The sequence below is a fragment of the Pygocentrus nattereri genome, chromosome 25, assembly GCF_015220715.1.
Source record: "Pygocentrus nattereri isolate fPygNat1 chromosome 25, fPygNat1.pri, whole genome shotgun sequence".
In the NCBI taxonomy this organism is placed as follows: Eukaryota; Metazoa; Chordata; class Actinopteri; order Characiformes; family Serrasalmidae; genus Pygocentrus; species Pygocentrus nattereri.
Genome location: NC_051235.1, coordinates 27,163,993 through 27,188,995, shown reverse-complemented (window position 1 = coordinate 27,188,995; position 25,003 = coordinate 27,163,993). Strand labels below are relative to the sequence as shown.

The following is a 25,003-nucleotide window of genomic DNA, read 5'->3' as shown; positions in this document are numbered from 1 at the left end:
GAGATGGATCCTTGAGGGTACCACCCCAGTGACAAGAGGAGCACTGCCCCAGTGACTTTGGGTTTTCTGCCTTTAATGCTGAGAGTGTACTAAACGGTCCCTCACAGAAAGTTGTGTAAGTATATATAAATGGTTTTGAATAAACCATAAAGTCCGAGCCATTGGTCCATGATAGTGTTGAAAACGTTTTGGCCTATTTAACAGTACATTCTTGGTGTAGAGGTGCATGTAGGACAAAAATAGTTCCCAAAGAAAACATGTACCTTTCAGATTTAGCAGTGTTCTGCCATCATCATCATCATCACTACATATAAAACTCAGAAGATAAGTCTCGGTGCACTGGTGATTTGGATTGTTCATAAAGTGGCTATATTTGTGTTGTAGTCTCGGTGAGCCCTGGTTACTATCACCACTACTCTGAAGAAATCGGAGACATTTCTCTACAATGAACCTCTTCACATCAACCACCCTGAATGAGTTTGATTGCACATTAACATTGAATTATTCTGAACGTTAGAAAATCATTGGGGTTCCCCTTTAAACAGACACACAACAAAGTATCAAAAACATTACAAATCATTTTAATGGCAATTCCAGTATCATTGTGCATCCCTAGCTCGAACAGTTGGACCAGCAGCAAGTCAACAGTGAAAATGTGCCCACATGCCCACTTATTTCACGGTTTCGACAAGGAACATTAAACAAGGGATTCACAATCAAGCATCAGGAGGGGTGCAATCCGTCTTTGGGTGTCCAGTTTTGGTTTTTGTACAGTTTCATTTCAGTGAATCACGAGCCGACAGATTAGCCATTAATTACAGGCAAACTTTAGGTCACGAAATCATACCACAGTTTGCAGTCGTGACACTAACATCTAGTATCTTTAAAGAGTCAAAAACACGCCTGCTATGCTATGTGACTGTACTCTATGTGCAGGAACCACTCCGCAGAAGATGCAGCACTCACCAATAGCTGTAGGGTGAAGGAGCTCCTTTATCTTCCAGACACAAACCTGGAACAAAAGCAAAGAGAGAAGCATGAGAGAGAAGATCTATCACCCCAGCCCAGCAGAGACAGCCTTGATCCATCAGCTCTCTGTGCTTCAGAGCAAAATATAGGCTTTTGCAGCAACACTGAAAGCAACGATGCGGGACCCACCACTAGAAACTCAACTTTGTAGATGAAAAGAAATAAACATGAATGTAAGAGAAAATCCCAGACATGGCTGTCCATCCTCACAAACGCCGCAGACACTGCTGATCAGGTGGTCCTTCACTGCTTTTGTGTTATGTGACCCCCGCCAAAGGTGATCAGGTCACAAAGAAATGCAACTACACCTTTAAGAATAATTATAACCTTGCCTACATGTACCATAATAAGGAAAAACACAAATAAAAACAGCATGAATCTTTTCATATTAGCCATAAAATGCTATTTTTGCCCGTTTTGGAGGAGGACCACCTGTTGAACTGTCTATTTTTTTTTCTTCAGTAGTGTTAATGGAATATATTCTGATGGAAATGTAAAGATTTACGAGGAACTAACTGGAAGCCTTGATAGGTGTGAAAGTAACACCAAGGGGGCTTCTCATATAAATCACAGCGAAACACAGCAGTCGGCAAAGAAAGTGAGCCAGATTATTTTACATGATGTGCTCTAAAAACAGAAAACTGACAATAAATATTGTTAAAATACTACTGAATTGTCCGATCTGGCTGTTCAGACTGAGTCACATTGCCACAGATCGGATACGGATCGGATTTCAGTGCCACATATGAAAGCGTCTCAAATTGGAATTGAAAATGTCAGATCCAGTGTGTTTATCTGTTCACACAGCCACATAGACGACACATCTGTGTCACATACGAGGAAAATTTGGGCCACTTTTACCTGCTGTGTAAACACAGCCTAAGAGTGTACAATGCTGGTACATTTTCTAATGCTTGTTAAAATAAAGTAGGCTAGATGGTGGTTGTCATCCTTGCAATGTCCCAGAGACTTAATGCCTACTATCTGTAACCAGGACCCACAAAATAAGATTGTGGCTGTGCCACTGCACTGCAGGCTTTATGTCTAATGCAATTGCACATATTCCCTCAGCTTCAAACAAGCTATCAGCACTACACATCATACGTCTCTGGGGAGCTCATGTGATAAACAAACAGAGGCTCCTCTCGGTCTCTGGACGGACCTGGACGGCCCTGGAAGCTCCATGTTTAGCAGGCCTGAGCCCAGCCCACTGTTTAGAGCACAGAGACTCGTGTAGTGAGTGAGATTACTGAGCGCAAGCTCATAAAGACTGTAATTCATTCAGCCGTCCTATTCTCCTGTCACAGCAGGAGAAGAATGGGGAGGAGAGGCAGAGGAGAGATAGGGATGTCCCGCCCCAGACAGGCTGTAGAGGAACCTTTCCCTCCTCCTTTACCTCGACGCTAATGCTTGTTATCCCGTGGTGATGCATCCGGTCTAGCAGATGTTTCTCCAGCGATAAGCATAATAATGACACCAAGCTCATCCCCTGCAGACTAGGGTGGCTTTACCCCCTAAATTTGTATGCCTAATTGTTGCTGTGTCCTTTTAATGTGTCCATCTTAGGAGATTAGCCTTTTGGAGCCAGGGAAACAAACAATAATCACTAGACTTATGTGAGTGCATCTTGGTATTTGTGCCTATCACAAACATAGAGGAACCTGTCATGGAAATGCCACTGTATTTTAATCACTGCAGCAGAGGGTAGTAAAGAAAATATTTTTGTTAAAACACTCTGGACCTGACAGCACAAACTAGAGAAGAGTTATTTGAAGGGAAAAGAAAAGAAAGAAAATAAGCCATCATAGGTGTAAATGACTCTGCATTATATAGACAGTATATGTCCAAAATATGCAAGGCCTCTCACTGAACATTTGAATATCAAGAGTATTATTAGGGAGTCTGATCCTCTTTGCTGCAGCAATAGTCTCTACTATTCCTGGAAGGCTTTATGCCAGATGTTGGGACACTGCTGTTGTGATTTGATTGCATTCAGCCTGACTGGTGAGGCCAGGAACTGATGTTGGATGATCAGTTTTGGAGCAAAATGCCACTCTAACTCAACCCAAAGCTATTTCATCATTCCAACTCACCCCAAAGGTGTTCTACTGAGGTCCAGTCACTCCAACTCATCCCAAAGGTGTTCAACTGGAGCTAAATCACTCCAACTCACCCCAAAGGTGTTCAACTGAGTTCCAATCCCTTCAACTCATTCCAGTGGTGTTCCACTGAGCTTCAACCACTCCAACTCATCCCAAAGATGTTCCACTGAACTCATCCCAAAGGTGTTCCACTGAACTCATCCCAAAGGTGTTGAACTGGGCTTCAAATCACTCCAACTCATCCCAAAGGCATTCAACAGACTTCAATCACTCCAACTCATCCCAAGGGTGCTTCATAAGTCCACCTCATCACAAAGGTACTCAGTGGACCTTCTTCACTTCAACTCATCCCAAGAGTTTTCAGTAGAGCATCTTCATTCCACATAAAAGATCCACAATCGAAAGGCAGGCCGACACTTGGCTTGTGTGACACTAGGCTTGTATGCAGCTTCTAAAAAAGTCTCATTCTACTGCCAGAGCTTATCTACTGAAATTACATACTTAAAACATTATTAAAATGTGTGTGTGCATTTAACACCTTTGTCTGTATTGAGTGTGCCTGGACATTTTTGGGTGTATAGCGCACCAACAAAGCACCAAGCTCCAGGAAATGTTTTCATGTCAGTGCTTTGGGAAAACCCATCAAAAGCTTGTGTGAGGGAACAGACAGTTTCCCTTTGCCCTCTGCCATGAGACACTCAGCAGACGGGCACTCAGCCTGACCAGCCCAATGACACACAGGTCAACAGCAGCAGTAGCAAGCCAGACAAGCAGCAGAGAGAGATGAGCTGATATCCAAAGAGAGGAAAGAGCGAGGATTTAGCTTCGTCATTGGCAGAATGCCCAGCTCTCACAGTGCACTGGGCAGCACAGGCATAACCGCACAGTAGAGGGAAAAGAGCCCCCCTCATCACTCTCTGCCAGCTGTATCCTCTGAGCCTTTTTTGGGTAAAGTCGCCATCTGGGAGAGACACCTAGGGCAATTTTCCCGCCCAAATCCCAACAAATGGCAGAAGCCACGTGCTGTGCCAGTAGAGCAGTGTGGCTCAAATGCCCTCCTTCTTCTCTCTCTGTCCAAATTCTCCCCTTCTCTCCTCTCTCCTCTTCTCCTTTTGGGTCTGTCAGATCTCTATATCTCTCAATCTTCCTCTGTCCTCTCTGCTCACTTCACCACTCCACTCTTCTATCTCACCCTTTATCTCTCTCCCCTTCTCTCTCCTCTTCTCTGCACTCCAATGAACCTCAGTTCTCTCAGAATCAAGTTTATTCACTATATACAATAAAACCACCCTGAGTTTATTTTTTAGTCAAAAACAGAGTTTTGTGTCGCAAAAGAAAGGCAGAAAACATTTTATTAAACGAAAATTACACAGAAGCCTCAAAACTAAATATCATTTCAAATGCTTCACCTTTATTACAGCTTCCATTCTTTTCAGGAGGCTCGCTTTCGGTTTTTCAAAGAAATCTGCAGAGATGCTTTCCTGTAAGTTCAGCAGAGCTTAGAGGTTTGTTTAGCATGCTCTGCTTCTCACAATCCAAGTAATGCTGAACACTTTCCCTGATGCTGAGACCTAGACTAGACTGGGGAGGTCAGTCCATTGTTCTGAAAACACCAGCAGCTTCTTTGTTTGATTTGCAAACTGGCTTATAATTAAGGGATTAGGTGACCCCTATTAGTCCTACAATGAGGAAATTTCACCTCTACATTGTACCCATCTATGCCACATACACACTAGTGAGCACACACACACACACACACACACACACTGGGGGGCAGTGAGCACACCTGCCCACAGTAGCGGGCAGCCCTATCCACAGCGCCTGGGGAGCAAGTTACGTGGGTACTTCAGTCATGTACTGTCAGCTCAGGGGATCGAACCAGCAACCTTCCGGTCACAAGGCTGGTTCCCCACCTCCTAATAATATCATCACTGCCCAAAGAAACACAAGTATCCAAAAAATAAGAACAAAATAAGAAGAGAGCAAAAACTTTTTATGTAAAGGTGTTTTATTCCCAGCAATTTTGGAGCATTTCAATTGGTCCATTCACCTTGAAATTTAATATAAATATATTATATTAAATTATATCATAATATAAATATAAATTCAACATAAACGACAGTTTTCGCATTCAAATACTAATAAAAAAAGATGATATATATTTTATATTTGAACAGTAACAATATGCTATAATATAATTTACATGCTCAAAAATTGAAGTCTTCAATATTCCAATAGTTTTATACAGTAATGCAGTCAGGAGCTTTACTGACAGTGCTTTAGTCACATTCATTACCTTCAAATAGACACAAGAAACTTGATAATATAAATATTGTAGTGCTTGGGGCGGAGCTTCCTTACATTCTTTATGACTTTGTTATTTTCTGTTAAACAGCTCTGTTACTCTTCTTTCTCTTCACATAAAGACCTTTCTTTTATAACGCTATTCTGGTGCTCAAGCTCATGTTCAGGTGCATTTTAAACGTCTTTGCTATTTTAACCACAATAGCGTTTCCTGTTCAGCCGGTATTGCTAGAATAGTCACCCTCTGAATGAAACTCAGAATCCATCCTCTTCTCCTTCTCCATTATGAGTCCAGGACGACAGATCTGGCCTGGCCAGGCTGGTATTAGTGTCAGTGTAAAAGTCTCTTCAACAGAGGTGTCCAGAGTGAACAAGAGTTAGAGTGGTGAGGTGACAGCCAGCGTCGCTCCAGCAGCTCTTCTGCTGCCATAGAGTGGGGCTGATTGCATGCAGCCAGCAGCCCCTGTCAGGAAGCCATCAGGGCTCTGTCCAAAGGCATTAAGGATTGGATCTGCTGGACTACTGTGTCAGAAATGACCGCCAGCTCTGAATGTCTCCTCTTAACCAGCCATGTCCCATTACAGCCATGTCCAGCAACGTCCAGCCACATTCCATTATAGCAGTTGTCCTTTACTCTATCAGTGCAAATTGCTCAATCCAGACCAATTTACCTACAATTATTTATCTAGCAATTTCATTTCTGAAGTGCTGTTCACAAATGGCTGCCTCACATGTTTAACACTAGAAGTCTAGAGTTATCATTATTTCGCTATACACTCAAGGCAACGTTAAAGTCTGCACTTCTGACTATTTTTTTTATACTGGTGTCAAAAAATCTCTAATCTTTTCATCCTCCCTCTCCTCCCATCACTCAGCGTAATGCTGGCCAATGCGGACCTGTGTTAGCTGAACCGGCAATTAGTGTTCTCCACCTGTCCATTAGCTGTCCAGACTTTGTGCTAGCAGCAGTTAGAAGAAGATTCATGTGAAGTATGTGCTCTCTTTCTTTCTCCCAGCTTGGTGGCACCTAGGGCAGTGACAAAGGCAGAACTATATTTTGGGGTCAGCTGCATTGGTGCAGGTAGGCACACCACATCCCGTGATGTAATAACATCAGGCTATAGTCTATTCCTAACCTTGTGCACTTATCACCTTTTCTATTCCAACACTTCAAGAATAATAGCAATCAACCAGAATGCAGGATTCAAACACAACCCACATAGCAACACCCTTTACTTTAATGCTAGTGCCACTCACCACAGCGCATTTGACCAATGAAGACAACATATCTGAGTTGAAAACAGACAGCTGAGATGTATACAAACAAGGAGAAACAACACAGCAAACTTTAAAACCTGAACCTAATCTTCATTGGATATAGCACACTGGCAAAAAGAGCAAAAAAAAGTTTATAGTTAATTTATATCTTGCCTTTGATGACTCTATGTTAGATGTTTTGACATTTTCAAAAAAACCCATATAAGCATCTGTTGTAAAACAGCGTCGTAGGCCAATTTGCAGAAAGCTTTTTTAAAATTAGTTTTGCCCTTGGACAGGTAGACAATGGGCACATTTACATGCAGCCTAATAATCCATTAATAATCCGATTAATAGCTCAATTGGAATAGAGAACGTCCATGTTAACACCTCAATTGGAATAGTCTAGTCTGATTGAGGCCATTCGAAATACAAGCTCTATCTGATTGAAGGAGGTAGGTAATAACGTAAATAATCCCTTAAATAGAAGAATAAGAGCCATGTAAACGCCGGTATCCGATTACATTCCAATCGGAATGTGTAAGTACATTCTGCGTATGTGTGTCGCGTCATAGCGAAAGCTTATAACGTTCAACATGGCGGTGCAGAAGTTTGTGCACTGATCTTTAAAAGACGGCGGTGGGACAGACGTCCAGGTTATGTGTCTCAGAACACGACGTCTTCCTCTCACGCTTCCTTTATAAGGACACGTGAAGGATGTTTTTCTGAGTCTGACATCAGTTTAAAGCATTTAAAAACAAGCACGCTACCTGGAATCTCATCTCACGCCGACTGTGCCTCACATGATGTTCACCGTCATGGTAACGTTTACTCTAAGCGGTACCCCATGCATGCACGTCATTTTGACTCTGATTACTTGTAGTGAGCATGTAATCGAAGATTTTTTATCAAATTGTTGATAGAGTGAGCATAAACACCTCAGTCTGAGTCTGTAATCGGAACACATTCAATTGGATTGGCAAAAACCTTTGTATGTGAACCCAGCCAATAACATCTTACATCTTTGAATCACACTTGGAGCTTCAAGTTCAAACACTGGCATTGCTTGAGACAATGGCAGATAGCAACAGTTTCTAAGTAGAGTCTGGAGAGCTGAGAAAATGAAAACAGAGCTTGAATGCAAGCATAACTTTTTGACTGGCCATAACAGCACGCAAAGAAAACTAATCAAATTTCAGTAGCTCTAGGGGGGGCCCATCTAGTGGGAACTAACAATGACTGATTTGGAGGGGGAAACTGTGGGTAAAATAGCCCAAGTAAGTAAATGTGAGCATGAGCCTCCACTTAATGTAAATACTCTATACCAATTAGATACCAATACCTATACCTATACCTATACCTATACTATATACAGGTTTTTCCTAGAACTGTACACCCAAGTCAAGAACCACTTAAGAACCTCTGGCTGTGTCAAAAAGTACATATTACCACATCACTAATTTGGCACATTGGTATGGAAACATGCAAATCAGTAAAGTACATCTATCTATATCTAAGACATACATAGTTCCTCTTATTTAACTCCCTCTCTACCCTCTTCAGTCTGAAATCAAAACGCTACCTTTAGAACTGCGGGACAGCAGGGACACATTCGTCCTTCAGCATAACAAACAGCAGATAGAAGATAAACAGCATGTCTCAGACAGAGCTCACATGTGTGTGGGATCTGGAGGAGCGTGTGTGTGTGTGTGTGTGTGTGTGTGTGTGAGAGACTCTCAGGGGAAAAGGCAATTTGGCACAGAATGCATAAAAACAAGCTGTGTGTTTTTAAAGGGGAAGCATCAGCACAGGTTCAGTCAGATAGTGTCTATTTGCACATCCTCCTCCACTAATAGACAGTGGTCAAGCTTTACTCCACACTGGGGGCTTTTCTATCAAATAACATTCTGACACTGATGGACACTTTGGCCATTTAAAATGCGCAGTTACGGTGAAATAAGATCCTGTGGTTATGGATGTCCACACATATAGTGATTTTATAACTTCGGTTTTGGTCTTGTTGTGGGGGGGGGGGTTGGGGGGGGGGGGGGGGGGTGCGGCATGGTGCTAAAGCCCTTGTTCTCAACGGCTGTGCAGACTACAAGTGCAGACTACAAGTCCCAGAGCAACGAAGTCTCGCCGAGCGAGTAGCTACGGAAAGAGATTTAAGACAAACGTATAGAGACGAATGGACTTATTCACATATATAAGCATCACAGTTGGTTTTCTGGTACGTTAAATCTGCAACAAGAGACTGTCTCTCTCTAAAATGTTGCGAAGATGAAGTCTGTTCCACCTTAAATGGTGCAGCAGTTACATTCGGCGCCTCATGCAGAATTAAAGGTGGAACGGGAAAACTCGAACAAGAATAAGAAGCAACTTCAGCCTCATAAAACGGTCGAACGTTGAGAGGCATTTTACAAGAAAGTGTTCTAGTTTTGAGGAAAAGTTTCCTGAAGGAGATGGGAGGAAAGCGGCTATAGCTAAAGTTGAAGTAAATCTGCACTTTTGTTTATATTTCTAGTCTATACTAGGACATCAGCACAGACTGAGACATACTGGACATTAAATGTTGTGGCTCCTAAGGTGGTTTGATTTTTGTTGAAAGGACAAAGTGGCTCTTCTTAACATTTGGGTTGTGACTCCTGATCTAACCTGGCTTTAATGCAGAGCCAGTCGGATTTCTTGCTCATCCAGTGGAGTTTTTGTTATGTGCTGCCACAGACTGTCCAGGCACTGCACTTCCACACTTTCAAGTTCCACCTTTTACCTTCTGTCAACATTACGTTAAAAATTAAATATCTAGAAAATCGATTTTTGACATTTATGAATCGATTCAGAATCGTTCACGTCCGCATCGCGATGCATCTAAGAATCGAGCTTTTCCCCACCCCTAAAATACAGTGAAACAAGATGTGAATAAGGATGATAAAAGAAACAGGAAACCTAATAAAAACTTCATAAAATGCTAATTCTTCAATTCATGGCCGTGATCAAACAAATTACCAGTTAAACGTTTCACGCCTCATACATATTCTCCAGAAGGTCTTCCACACTAGAAACACTCATCCAATCACAAGTCAGAAATTTGAAATTATTTGGTTGGTTAGTGTAGTGGTTAACACCTCTGCCTTCTACGCTGTAGACTGGGGTTCAATCCTCACCTGGGCAAACACACTGCACTATAGCAATAACAGTCCTTGGGCAAGACTCCTAACACCACCTTGGCCTACCTGTGCAAAATGATCAAATTGTAAGTCGCTCTAGATAAGAGCGTCAACCAAATGCCATAAATGTAAATTAGGATTTGAAATGTATTGAAATTTTGGATTAATACGTTATTATTTATGACCGAGTATTAATGATTAATCATTTCTATTGATTGGATACTAGAAAAGCTAGAAACCATCTAGCTAATGTCAAGGCTACCAGCACACTAGCCGACTCAACACCACATCTATGGATGTACCTTGACCAATTGGCCTAAAGCTGCTTAAGAAAAGATGCCATGATTGGCGCGCTGACAGGAACCGCCCCTCGGCAGCTCTGATTGGCTGGAGTTTTGACACAAACATTCAGACCTTTTACAGCGAGCAGATGTGAAAGTTGACATGCGGCTGTGGAGCTGAGGGCAGAAATGATTTGGGCAATGTACGAGTTTTGAAGGTGAAGAGCCTGATTGAGCAAACTTTCCAGTTTTGAGTGAAGACTGGAGTGTTTTGCAGCTACAAGTTCTGAAAGGGAAGATTTTCTGTTTGTTGTTTTGTTCGAGGGCGTTTCCCTGCGCACCACCTGCTGACAGGTGCATTCAAGTTCATTAGCTGTGCGCTCAGAACGCCGCTGTCCTCTCAAACCAGAACGTTCCTCTCTCAAACATTTTGGCACAAAATGAACTCCATATCCTGTAGCTGCACACATCAGATTTAAAACCCTGATGCTTGACTACAAAACTCAAACTGTACCTCGAGCCCTTCAAGATTCAGGTACAGCTCGGCTTGACCCGCCATCCTTCAAGACGCGTGGAGGACAAGCATCAAGACTTTTCTCTGTCCTGGTCACCAGGTCGGGGAATAAACTCCCTCTGGCTGTCGAACAGCAGAGTCTCTCAGGGTCTTCAAACGCAGACTGAAGACACATCTGTTTATACAGCACTTAATAAATAAGCACTGAGTTAAGTACATAATGAAACGTAGTGCACTGCACTTATTGAAACGTACTGTACTGCACTGTGTTTAATACTGTTTTTTTTCTCTTGGTATCAACATGGGCTTTTGTTTCTAGCAACATCTGAGCTCAGGACTGGCTTTCTCTCCAACCTATTTATGACAAGCACTTCTGTAAGCCGCTCTGGATAAGAGCATCTGCTAAATGCTGTAAATGTAAATGCAAATGAAATGTCTTCCCTGAACATCTTCATCATTTCCTCCTCGCTGCTTAGCAACCATTCCGCTATCTGCCATTACCTCAGTCAAGCTTTCAGCTGTTTAAGCAGGGAGCTCACACCCCTGTGAATGTACTTTAAATTTGCAGCTCCACATATACAAAATATGTGCCTGGGGGATCTGTAAAAGCGAGACCTGAGCCAACCAAAAATATCGAGCCAACAGCGATGAATATCTTCTCTGTGGTGGTCCCGTGGGGGCCCTAACCACTGAAGGACAGGGTGAAACAGGGACTAGCAAAGTATGCAGAGAAACAGGTGGATTACAGTCTATAACTGTATAACTACAAAGTTCTCCTCTGGTCCATAAACATTTCCCATGCGTTGTGTGGCAGTATGGTTTAGCTTGGGATGCTTGACAGTTTTGTGCTGAAATATGTAGGACGATGACTGTGAAGCTGAGAACTCCAGTTTTGGATGCTGTTTTTTCCCCCATTTCTTTTCTTTAGACTGTCTCCTTCCTTAAGCAAGCGCATTATCTTACATCTAATCTCAGAAATATCTCCTGAAAAACGAATATCTTGTACATAATCATCGTTTACACTGGAAACGAATCAGATAAAGGGGGCTCCTTGACTTTTGCACTGTACTGTTCACACACACTCCGATATCTCTGAGGATCCACACTGCTGGCAATTCTTCACAGGGCTCTGTCCTCTCTGTTACAGTGTCATATCCCCCTGCAGCAAACCCACCGCTATTCTCACACAGTCTGTCCAAAAGCTCCTCTCACATCTGACCCGTGAAGTGGAGCTATCCGCTGTGTCACCCTGGAGAAAAAACATTAATATCTCCTATGCTTCCTCACTACAGAAGCATTCATTCACCTCCTCTGCGTGACAATAGTGTGTCCTCCTCTCCACTATACTAGTATTTCAGGCCCTACTTTATTTGGATAGCCACCTTTAAATACTCTTTTGCGCAGATGTTTTGGGTGGAAGCTTGGAGTGAGTGAGAGGTTTATGGATAGGAAACATTAAGGGCCCATGTCCTGCACTTTTCATATATTTCATTTGCACACTTACGATGACTGTGTAAAACAGTCATAATTCATTTTCACATGACCGCTTTTCAACCTCTCCTTATCCCTCAGAATTAAACAGGCTGCTTTTGTTACTGTGCCTTTTACAACTCTGTTCTGATTGGCTGCCCTGTATTTCACCTCGTCACAAAGCAGTCTCTGCTTATAACTTATAACAGTGTGAATGGCAGACCTAAACTGCTGTAGGCTAAATAGGCTGGTATATGTAAATATGCTATATATACACATACACACACACACATATAATATTGTTGTGACATCACAAAAACAATAATTTCTTATCAGACTGGTTTCGCAGATTAATGGCACATTTTGAAACTTTGGCCCAATCCCATTTCACCCCTCACCCCTACCACTGAGCCCTTAGTCCTCTGCGCGTTCACGTCTAGGGCTAGGGTGTCCTTATTTTTGTTGAGATAGAGGGGTGGGGTGAAGTGTTGGGGCTACATGACCCCCCAAACAGAGACTCACTCCAAACAGTGTTATGAGGAAAAAGAAAAACCAGCAAAATGGAGCACAAGAGACCAAAGAAACCCACAAATGTGAGAATTTTCACTGCTATAAAATTACGATAACCACTGTTTTATCTTAGTTTAATGTTGTTTCAATGCATTATGGTCATTTTATTCATAAGAAGCATAAAAAAAGCGCTAATAGTAGCTAGCTAACTATCCCGCTCCACCTTAAACAGTCCAGCAGTTCTGACGCCTGAAGGGCCAGAATGCAACTGCTGCACCATTTAATATGGAGCAGGAAAATTTGAATAAGAATAGCTGACTTCAGCTTCATGTCACCAAAGCATTAGGGGTGGGCGATAATATAGAACTGTCTTATACCCCCTCTTTAAAGGCGTATGATCCCTAAATGTACCTAAAGCCCAGCAATGAGGAGCTGAACTTTACCCTCCTCTACTGTCACTGCAGACGGGCAGGGTCACCTACAGAGCAGCGCTAGTAGAAATGGGATTGGGCCTTTGACAATGTTTACATACTGCATCAAACTCTTGCTTTGAAAAAGTAATGAGAATTTAGTTTTGCATGGTTTGAGGCCCTTAATAAGTATTTAGTCGTAATTAAATATGATTAAAAGGCAAAGCAAGCCACTACAGAGCATTTACAGATTATTTTGATGACTAATTAAGAACGATTTTAAAATGACAACAAACAAAAAATGGACTGAACAAAAATAAACTATGCATAGCCTTTAAAGATTCCAACATACTTTAAAAACTGAGTAATCGAGTAATCATGACAGCCCTAATTCTGCCAGTATGTGATAATGGAGCAATATTCCAAAAGAGCAGACTATTTCTCTGAAATAAAAAAAGAGGAGGTTATTTCTCTGCACTCGTCACGTATCCCCCTGGAGCTGTGAGGACCAGGTGACAGTCAGCAGTGTCAGAGACTTCTGAGGCAAAAGATAAGAGGAAAAACACAACAGGAGAGTGCACTGATACAGCATATCTGTCAATAACATGGCTAAAGTGAAATGTGCAGAGTTTCAAAGGCCACAGGGCCTCAAGCTCCAAATTACACTCACTGATCCCCACCTCAGCCCAGCCACAATAATTTGATTACACACGCAAATTACAGCGCATTACATGAACATTACAAGCAGCCACAATTTGTTCACAAACGCCACGACACAGCGAGAGGATTAACCACTGACTGTGGTGCTGAAATACACTCACCTCTTACTACGACCTTTGGTCCCAGAAAACTACAGGGAGATTCACTCGAAAGAGGTCCCAAATATTCTGTTGTAACTCCCGTTAGGATGAAGCAATCAGAACCAAAATAAATATGCGATATACTATGAGTAATCGATTGCATTACATTCAATGTTAGAAGTGATCTCCATTTTTTTATATATTGCATGTAAATTTTATGATGAATGGCCCAAAATGACTTGGAAAAATGTCTGGTTCCATTGACTTACTGTCACATTTGGCCCCTCCCAGTTATCCATGTGCTTTTGTTTACTTGTCCATGTGCTTCCCGGTTCTGCCCCCTTGTTTCTAGACTCTGCCCTTGATTGTTACCACCTGTGTGTCTGGTGTTTGTTTATTCCGACCTCCGTTGTCTGCTTATCCTGTGTTTCTTTTGTCATGTCTGTTCCCCCATTCCATCCGTGTTGGCTATCTGAACCTGGACTGTCTTGACCCTGACTCTGGATTTGCCCTTAATAAATCTCGCTTGTCTGTCTTCGCACATGTGTCCGCCTCCTCATCGCTCCACTGCATTATACTTACATTGAACGTAAAGTAGGTTTTCCCTTCTCCTGTAAAATTACCATTTTGGAGATATGAGGTTTTCTTCGGACAACAGCGATATTTTATGTTTTGATGCTGGTATAGTGGTCAACCAGCATGACCATGCTGGGGTGACCAGCTAAACCAGCACAGACCAGCACAGACCAGCATAGACCAGCATAAAATTGTCTGGTTCTTGCAGGGTAAACAGCTAGGCTAATATTGAGCACTAAGCCATGAACTGAAACAAATATTAACTGTAAAATAGCAAAACAAAAAGTACAGAATTTTACTGATGTATTATGATATTTTCACAATTATGCAGCAAAAATGTAAACATTCATGAAATAACTAACACATAATGATGAACTTTCGGCAATCTTGGGTCAACTGCCAACAATATCTTACTTGGTGGAAGAATAATTTACTCTGATTAATATTAATTCTAACAATATTTCATAACAAGCTGTGTATTTTTTTATATTTTATGTTGCCCTTTTATAAAAAGGAATAAGCCATCGCACCTCACACCCTGTAAAAGCACAGTAATGCACTGGTAGTCAGTTTATTACTTTTACTCAGATCAATTGTTCATTTAGAATTCAGCTCTTTCTGTTTGAAACCCCGTTTGAAGATGTAAGAACAAGAGCATGAAGGCATCAACCATCTCAGCGACCTTCTCCACTAACCAAGGGCCTCTTCATGGACTTGGTTCAACCCTCAAACCATTAGAACGCATAATACATAATATTTCATATACAATCTATATGTGTAATATTTATACTTGTACATCTTTACACATATTATAACGAGAATACATGGAACTACACAATGCTATCAAAATACAAGGTGAAGGCTGAAACATACAAGCTCATTTAAAGCCTGAGATGTACCTGCATGCAGTACACACTGCGTGAATAAGAAAGCAGAATGTGTGGTGAGGCTGAGTGATGATGCCTCTGTCAGAGACTCAAAGGGCATGTTCACGGATGACTAACGCTGCTCTCTGGTAATCTAACAATCTTTTCCTGTCTATCTATTTCCCTCAGTTCCTCCCTCTTCCTCTCCTGCTATTCCCTTCATTCTGTTTCCATCTCTGCTGATTTCCTTCAGCCTCTCTCTCTCTCTCTGGAGTAGAAAGCAAGGTCCGTTGTCTTGCAGTCATCATGCTGCACGATCTATCGTCCATAATGGAATACCAGTGTTGATGTCAGTCAACAATACAGATTTTTAGCTTTAATGATATTGAAATTTCATGGTCCGTTGCAGGGACGTGCAGAAAGTTTGGCAACCAAAACATTTCATCCAAAAATAACTACAAATGGCACTTTTGGTTTTGTTTGAAAGAGAAAAAAAAGACAGAAAATTTCAGCTGAAAGAAGAAAAAAAAAAAAAAAACACAAAAGATTCATTTGGACTATAACGAAGTGTAAAAATCTAACATCTAACAAATCGTTAGTCAAATCATGAGTGTAAACACTGTTTGTACCCTTCACTCTCCTTCGCTGGTCAGCAGGGATGCATTTGAACAGTCTGAGCTCCAGCAGATCAACAGTCAGAACCACATCACGGTTTTTATGATGAATATTGCACATGTGATTTGAATTACTATCCTGCAAAGGTCTGAACAACTCTGGTCAAATGACATGTTTTGCTGATTTTCTAAGTGACAATAAAGTTAACGTCTTCTACAGAGGACACACACACACACACACACACACACACACACACACACACACACTGAAACTCACTTAAAAAGCTCTATGCTAGTGATGCACAATGACAACAGAATCATACTGGCAGCAGATATTTGCTGGATGTTTACACTGGACAGATGATGTATTTTATTTTTCTCCAAAGCAGCAAAATGTTTAGGCAATGCTGGGCTTCTGTGCAAAAATGTGTATTATTTATGTATGTGAAGCTCTTTCTGGTGGATTTAGTACCAATTTTCACATTTTAGAAATTGTAATAGCATCAATAACATGGTGCATGGGAAATATCGGATAATGGAAAGACATGTACATGGAAACATTGATTATATATTCATGGAAAATATTGGACAATGGAAAAATGTGTACATGGAAACATTGGATAACGGCAGATATGTACATGGAAAATTATTGAATATCTGCACATTTATACATGAAAAATATTGGATAATGGAAAAACTTGTGTCGTGTTCGGCCTGGATAAGGGGCGTCTCTCTCTCTCTCTCTCTCTCTCTTTTCCATATGTCTCCTCCCTCATTTGTTCCCTATCTCTGCTACAGGTTGGTTGAGGTGTCGGTTGTCATTAGAGGATTGACGCATACCATGCAATGGCCAATCATCATGCAGAGTTCCGGCCCTGGAGGAGGGACTTAACCTTTAAAAGCAGCCCGACAAAGCTCGTGAGGAGGCTGGTGTTACCCCCTCCGCTCCACGCTGTTTTGTGTGCTCCTAGTGTAGTTGTTGTCGCAGACACATAAGCTTTGTGTTCTTTCTGCTTGTGCAGTTTTGTGTGTGTCTGTGGAGTAACCAAACAAGGGGGCAGGACAGAAAAACCAAAACAAATGCACATGGAAGACCAGGAAGTAAACACGAGCACATGAGGAGACTGGGAGGGGCCAATCGTTACAGACAGGGTAGACTAGTGTATAGATATTTTGTTTTGCTAGTAGGTAAGGATTTAAATGAAAGAGCTGGGCTAGTTTTTACTGTTTGTTTTAATTATTTCTTTCCTCCGGCGCCGTCCGGGTCCAGAATCCTGTCCTTTTTGACAGCAAGTTTATTAGCCTTTTTTTTGTGTGTGTACGTATTGTACATAGTATTGTCTTGGAGGTCTCTCTCAAGTCTTAACATGAGTGTACTTTCTCTCTATATCCTATTCGTGTCTTGTTCCTTCCTAGTTTGTGCTGCAAACATCACATCTAAACCATATGTTACTGGCCCCATTGTCCCCTAGGCGTTCTTGTGGGGTCATAACACATGTACATAGAAAATATCGGATATTGGATATCAGCAAAGGCCCACAATTCTCATATCAGTGCATCCCTACTTAGCCCTAAATAAACAGCACGTTTCCTTTCTGGAATTCTGGAAAATGTGTAAGGTTCCACAACACAATAAACCAGTCCAATCAAACTAAGTCACGCCAGGCTTGTAAGACATATGTAACACATAGTAGCAGCACTCAGCAGGCATGGGCTCATTAACTTTAATAATGCAAACTGAAATATCATCAAATATAGTAATATGTAAAACGTGATATTAGGAAAATATATTGATATTGAATTTTATCAATACTGCCCAACACTAAGCTCTAATACTAAGTGTTGCCAGGCCGACTGAGCCGACTCTGCTCAAGAGAGGAAATCTATTCCCATCAATCTGTAACCCTCCCCAGGCTGCCTTTACAAACACACCTTTCATTTCAAAGGCTTTCCCTGCTATTCCGCTCTCCATCAGCGGGTACACGAAGCTGCAGGCGTCCCTCACCCTGCTCTACATTACACACACGTACAGAGCAGCCACCTCGCAGGAAATTACACATCTTAAAGGCACAGGGCTAATGAACATGAGGCGATCGGTCAAGATGATACACGTTAACCAACAGAAGAGGTGTTTAATAAAGGGAGTGGCGCGGCACCAGGACACACTGGAATGAAGGGCAGTTCATCCCTCACTGCTGTGGCTAACGTATCTCCGATTTTTTCCCAATTTTGAATCTTCTATATCGTTTGAACCCAGCCGTCCTTTACATGGTATAAAAAGCTCATGATGATTGGGTCAAGAGAAATGTTTGATAATGATTTGGAATAAAAGCTTTTTCCATTAACTTACATTAAAAGCAAAGACACTTTTTTTCCTTCTCCAGTAAAGTTACTTTTGTAGAGGGTTTGTTTGGACAGCAGTGATATGTGCGCATAGCTTTCCTGCAGGTAAAATACTGTTACTTGGTTAAATCCTGTTAAGTGTAATATGAGAGAGAAACTGGCTGGCTAGTTAAATGTACCTTCATCTCAAAAGTAGTGGGCCTGTCTTTTGTTCGAGCGCATTTTTGATTTTATGATTTATCACTAATTTTGGAATGCGGCAGAAAGAAGACAAAAGAGCTCTAGAAGATCTTCACATGTAATGATGTGTTTCTACAAAAGAAGATCAGAACTGTCCAGGCTGTGGTCTTCTCCGTGGTACTTTATGGGTGTGAAAGCTGAACAACACAAAAAGCAGGACGGAAAAATATGAATGGGCCTCATTCACCAAACGTTCTTAAGCAGAAATTTCCTCCTAAAACCCACTTATACTGTTTTCACGTTGTTTCTGCCAATTCATCACCAATGTTTTCTTATTTGGGACCTGTTCTTAGGTACATTCTCCGAAATAAAGGCACTAAACTGTCACTGGGGCAGTCCCCCTCTTGTCACTGGGGTGGTACCCCCAAGGGTACATCCCAGTAGCTTTAGTGAGGGAAGACAACTGTATCATAATACTCCACACACCCCGTCGCATCTCCAGGCTTTTTTATTTTACTGTTCTGTTTTAAAACATTTGGATATGACAAGGTACAAATACATACTTTTCACCTGGAAAAACTTATTCAAGGCTCACATTCGGACCATAAAACCACTGTTGTACCTTTGAGGAAAAGTGACCTCGATAAACGAAAAACATACCTGCACAGAACCTTCATTTCTACCACTGTATAGACGTCATGAATCTGATGTAGACTTTCTCTTAGGACTTTTAACAAGAACAAAGAAAAAACTTCCTATATATTCTTATATCTTAGTGAATGAGGCTCAGTGTCTTTTAACTTGACACCGGCATTGGCGCTGTAGAAAACTTGGCTAAATAATTCCCAAATGGATTCTTGACTAAATCAAGCCTCACTTCTAACTCAAAGCCCAGAAAAACAAACAAACTTTTTATGAGAAAAACTAATTCACTGCAATCAGTTGGAAGGCTTGATAGTAAAAGAGGAGGGGCGACCAACAACAAGATGGATGGACACAATCAGAGATATCATGATCAAGTGATTCAGAAGCCTGAAGACCCAAACAGAAGGCAGGATATTCTGGAGAAACACTATCCTCATCCTTACTAAGAGTCGCAACCAACCTGACAGTGTTTACTACTATTAATAATAATAATAATTACAACAACAACAACAACAACAATTATACTCGCATGGTTTGAAAGCTAAAATTCCAATAATTTTATCATGTAAACTGGAGCAAAGCCACATTTCAGCATGTTGCAGTGTGACAATGAAGCCCCAGACAACTGATTATTGAAAGTTAAAGGGCCCATATTGTGGATTTTCTCGCCTTTTGGAAATAAGAGAGCACTGTTAAAGTTTCAAAACATTCTGCTCTCTTCCCAGTCCATACAGTTTATACTTGCAATTTGCAAAAATCAACCAGTTTTGAATACAATTTTTTGTGATGTCATGCGAACACATGTACATATATCCCCTTATTCAGCATACAACTGTTAAGCCACGCCCATTCACACTGAAGTTATAAAGAGTGTTTCAACTCTGACTGTTTGATTGAGGCAGCTAATCAGAACAGAGCTCGTTTACAACTATCGGTCACAGCAACAAAAACAGCAAGTTTAATTCTAAGGGATAAAGAAAGGTTAGAAAACGGTCACGTAAAAATGAACTAGGATTACTTTTTGGTGCACGAAACCAAACAAAAAGCAATGAACAAGAGCAAGGTAGGATATGGGCCCTTTAAACTCTAGTCAGGACAATAATATAACATGCAAACCTGCCCACAGGATTCAAATCTGACCTTTTCACATGCACCTGTTTACTTGGATGAATCAAATGAACAAATCGAGATCATGTATTCCAGCGTCTGCTGCAGATAGTAGGAGGGTGGGTTCTCCTCTCGCATTAGTTTTTCCTGCCATTCTTGCCACTGGCGACACTCATTAGCTGGGTAAATCTGCATTTCTGGACACAGCCATTATTTGGCCAATTAGAAATATCCTGGCATGTCCTGTCCATTATAGCAGGTCAACCACACACTGTTTATGTTTAACTATACAAGCCATTTCTCTTAAATGGCCCATATCATGGAAAAATATTTAAAGGGCCAAAACATTTCTTTCCCATTTATAATGGTAGGTGGGGTTTATGTACCAAAGAACAGTCATAATGCATCTTTATATTATCATTTTCAACCTCTTAGTATTCCTCACAATTAAAGAAGCAGTTTCTGTTACAGTGCCTTTAAGACTTATACATCGTCGCTGTTTAAAGAAAAACTCTCCATAATGTAAAAGAAATTTTATTCCAAGTAATGTTGGAGCATTTCCTTTGGGGCATTCCTCATGATTTAAATCATGGCACAAAAATAAGTATATGGAGATGTTTTTGTTTAGACAGTGAGAATACACAAACACTCCTTTTCCAAATTAGCTGCTCTAATCCTGTGTTCACACTGGCAGCGATGCGACAAAGTGGCCAGAGGGCATTTATTTTCAATGAGAGTTGGCGATTTCCAGTGATAGGAGGCAGCATGAACGTTGGTGAGGCAAAGTGGGTGGAGTCAATGACGCAACAAAGTTGAGCAAAGTTTAACTTCATGCAAATGAGGAGCAAAGGGTGGCAAATGCCAACAGGAATTTAGCACTGAGCAGCAAAGTACATGCTTTACGTCCTTTTTTTGGTCCTAGATAATTGTTCCTAGTAGAGATGGGTTAACAGCACTGCAAAGTCTGATTAAAATAAGTCTGATTTGTCAACGAAACCATGCAAACAGGGTTCAGTTTAGAAACGCCCACAGGTGACGAGCAATCAGCGATTTGAGCGAGATGAGGCGAACACTCGCTGCCGGTGTGAACGCAGGTTTAGCAGCTATTGAAAAAGCAGTCAGAGCTGGAACACTCCTTTTAACTTCAGTGTGAGTGGGCGGGGCTAAACTGCTGTAGGCTGAATAGGGGGATATATGCAAATGATTTGGATTTTGTGTTATCAAATAAAAAATGAATTCAAAATGGGCTGTTGTTGCATTAGTTTTCATATATGGACTGCATTTACATGAACGCTATGGTATGCAGAATGAATGCTTGAGTTTCAAAACATGATAATATTTACATACTACCTCAAAAAAAAGTGACGAAAACTCTTAGAGAAATAAGTTTGATGTAGTAAACACTGCTAACGTTAACACACAGTTTGGTCCATACTGTCCACGTATGGAAACAAGGCTGGAAAACGGGCTGTTTTGAATTCACTGTTTTTGTGGAAAAATCAACAAATTCACATACATCCACCTATTCAGCCTACAGAAGTTTGGCCCCGCCCACTCACATTGAAGTTATATAGAGTGTTTTAGCCCAGACGACTCGTTGAATGAGCCAATCAGAACAGGGGTGATGTACATATATCAGTCTTAAAGGTAATAATTCAGCCTGTTTAATTTTCTAAGGGAAAAAAGTGAGGTTGGAAAGTGATCATGTGAAAAGAATTAAGCCTGGTTACACAAGAGCAAAGATATTTAAAAAAAAAAAAAAAAGTATCAGTATTGACGGATTGTAATGAGACTGAGTCGGTGATCGTTACTGAACCAAAAGAAGCCTGATCTGATGGTCCCTAATGGAAATTAAGTGAATCATGTGCAGTACAAGTTGTATGTAAGCCTAACGATGCTGTGCACTGATGAAGGCCTGTCCGAGGCGGGGGGAGGTTAGAGTCTGTCCATTAAAGTGCGCACGGAATTAGATTAGAGCTAAACCAAGGGTGACAAATAGGCTAGGCAGAGTTCGGCAAGTGCTGACACAAGAGCTTCTGTTATTATTTCAAATTCATTATCTATTAACTTCCAGTGACTTCTCTTAATACTCTCATTGGGATGCGGGAGGTGCCGTTGCCACGGCGATGGAGACAAAAGCAGCGCTGTTCCAGTTTACACGAGCGGCGTACTGAGAGATGCTGGGAAAGTGCCTTGCCTCAACCTTCGCAGGCAATCCAGACACTTTCTCTGTCATTTCTCTATTCATTCTCTCTGTGCTGCTCCCAAGCTTTCTTTGAGTGCCCGAGGGTGCGCTGTGTCAACCACCCTTTGCTGCCTTCAAGTCCGTCATTAAAAGCTTCTGACACTCCACCTGACAAAATAACAGAAACAGTCGCAAGACTCAACCTGACCCCGCTGTAATTCGTCTTTTGTGGTGCGCTTTTTGTGAAGCTTTCACAAGAGTGAGGTTGGAGAAAGCGGCGCTGCGGGCCTTAAGCGTTCCTGCACTGTGGCTGCTGGTGTCTGGGATGTCATTAAAGCAATTACATCTGCATAAGAGACAGAGACCTGTCATCATGCTCTCCATTTGGCATTCATTTATTCCCCAAGGCTCCACTGTATCAAATACACACTACATATTAATGACGTCTTTTGTTCTGAAGCTCACTGTCTGCAAATAACTGCAAACATCTGCCCTCATCTAACATGTTGTGTATGCATGTGGCACTGTATTGTCTGGATGTGTATCAGGCATATCACTGCTGTTTTGACAAAACATCATCTCTGAAATGGTAAGTGTAGAGGAGAAAGAACGTTAGATGCGCGCTAATGTATGAGCTTTTAGGCCATTTCTATTGGTCCATATATCATGAAGTGGTCGCATCATGTATGGCTGGTATTGTCAAATGGAGTAAAGAAAATGAAAGGTAAGAATCTGATATAACAGTGATAACATAAAATCTATGATGTTCACAGAGCAGAAACGCCTACCTCTCCTATTCTACGCACCTAAAAATATTGTAGTAATCATTTTTTTCGCTGTTAATTTTAGTTTGAAAACCTGAAAGACGAGCAAAACATTATAGTTGAAATATTATAACAGCAGACCTGCAAACTGTAGGCTCTATGCAGTGCCAAGGTTCTGTGACTTGTGACAACAGCAGAACCATTTTAAAAGGTTCGGTAACTATATATGACAGATTTCCCTCAGAATAGCTAAACAACCATGAACAGAACCATTTATGCACCCAAAGAGTCTTTGACATGCCATGGTTGTATAACACCTGCCTTTATTACAGAACCCTTGAGGAACCACTTCAAGACGGCAGAAGAAAAAAGAGAGACCCAATATGCTCGCCCAAAAAATATGTTTTGATTTTAAGGGCCAGTTTATCAAAGGCTTCCACATATACAGGCTTATTATGCAGTAACTATAGGGACTTCAGTGCAAACTGACTGAGCTATTCTTAGGTTACAGAAGTGCATAATAAACCTTTGGGCCTGCTGGTGGTCCCTGGTCATATAAGGGGTTCAAGGGCCTATCTTCTACCATTTTCCTGCACTCAATTGTGTCCCCAGATTTGCACTTCAGATCTTTATGTGGTTTTATATACCAAATAGAGTAATAATTCATTTTTACACAATAATTTTCCAGCCTCTCTTTAACTCTTAAGATGAAACAGTCTGTGCCTCTTTAACTCTTACATACAGAAACAGACAGAACCTTTAAAGGCAGTTAAGGCAAGTTTATTTATATTCAAGTTTCAAGTTTATGTGTCATTTGCACAATATGCCAGGACATTTATGCATTGAAATGCTTGTGGTGAGGCTCAAAATAAGTAAATAAGTAAAAGTAAAATATAAAAAGCAAATAGAAATATATTAAATATACACAAAATATAGAGAAAATATACACAACATATAGAATATATAGCACCTTTCACACAACGCTGTCATTCAAAGTGCTTTACAAATGAGAAAATAGGAAAGAGTAAAAAAAGAAAGGCAAAACATGATTGAAACATGATTAAAACAATAGATTTAAAAGAGAAAATCGTTCAATTAAATTCAAATTAGACATTAGGGCAAGGGGGCAGTTGTGGGCTGGAGGTTAGGGAACCAGCCTTGTGACCGGAAGGTCGCTGGTTTGATCCCCTGAGCCCGCAATACGTGTCTGAGGTGCCATTGAGCAAGACACCTAACCCCCAACTGCTCCCTTGGCGCTGTGGATAGGGCTGCCCACCGCTCTGAGCAGGTGTGCTCACTGCCCCCTAGTGTGTGTGTTCATGTGGTGTTTCACTTCACGGATGGGTTAAATTGCAGAGGTGAAATTTCCCTGTTGTGGGACTAATAAAGGTCACGTAAAATTAAAATGAATGAAACGAAAATAATTCAAAATCAAATGAAATATTAAAAGTTTAAAAGTTAAATTTTGACAACAAGGGGCTAGAAACACTATCTGTTTTAAACTGAGCTGAAATCTGAACAAACAGGAAAATTAAGGCCACTGTATGTTAATGATCTTTGCTCTGATTGGCTGAGCTGTATTGGGCCTAATTCAAAAATGCAGTCTAGGCTGAAACACTCCTTATAACTTCTGCATGAATGGGCAGGGCTAAACTGCTGTAGGCTAAATAAGTAGATTTTCAGTTAAAGTCGGGCTGTTTTTGCATTTAGCTTAACGTCCATATGGACTGGGGTACATTTTAAAATTACATCAAGCTCTTTTATAAAAAATAAAAATAAAAAAAAAAGATTTTTCACTACATGAGCCCTTTATAAACACCTATCTAGCTGGAAAAACCCTTCCAGAGTAGGAGTCTGTATAAGAGAAGTACCACCCACT

The 25,003-nt window shown here is 41.1% G+C and overlaps 1 protein-coding gene across 3 annotated transcripts in view; it reads right to left on the bottom strand.

Annotated features, from left to right (window-relative positions):
- Positions 1-25,003, bottom strand: part of apba2b (amyloid beta (A4) precursor protein-binding, family A, member 2b) — a 194,534-nt gene that overhangs the window by 140,881 nt on the left and 28,650 nt on the right. For all 3 annotated transcript variants that reach the window (XM_017723719.2, XM_037534461.1, XM_017723718.2), the window contains exon 2: positions 967-1,012. The gene's annotated coding sequence lies outside the window, so the exon portion shown is untranslated. The remainder of the gene's footprint in view (positions 1-966; positions 1,013-25,003) is intronic.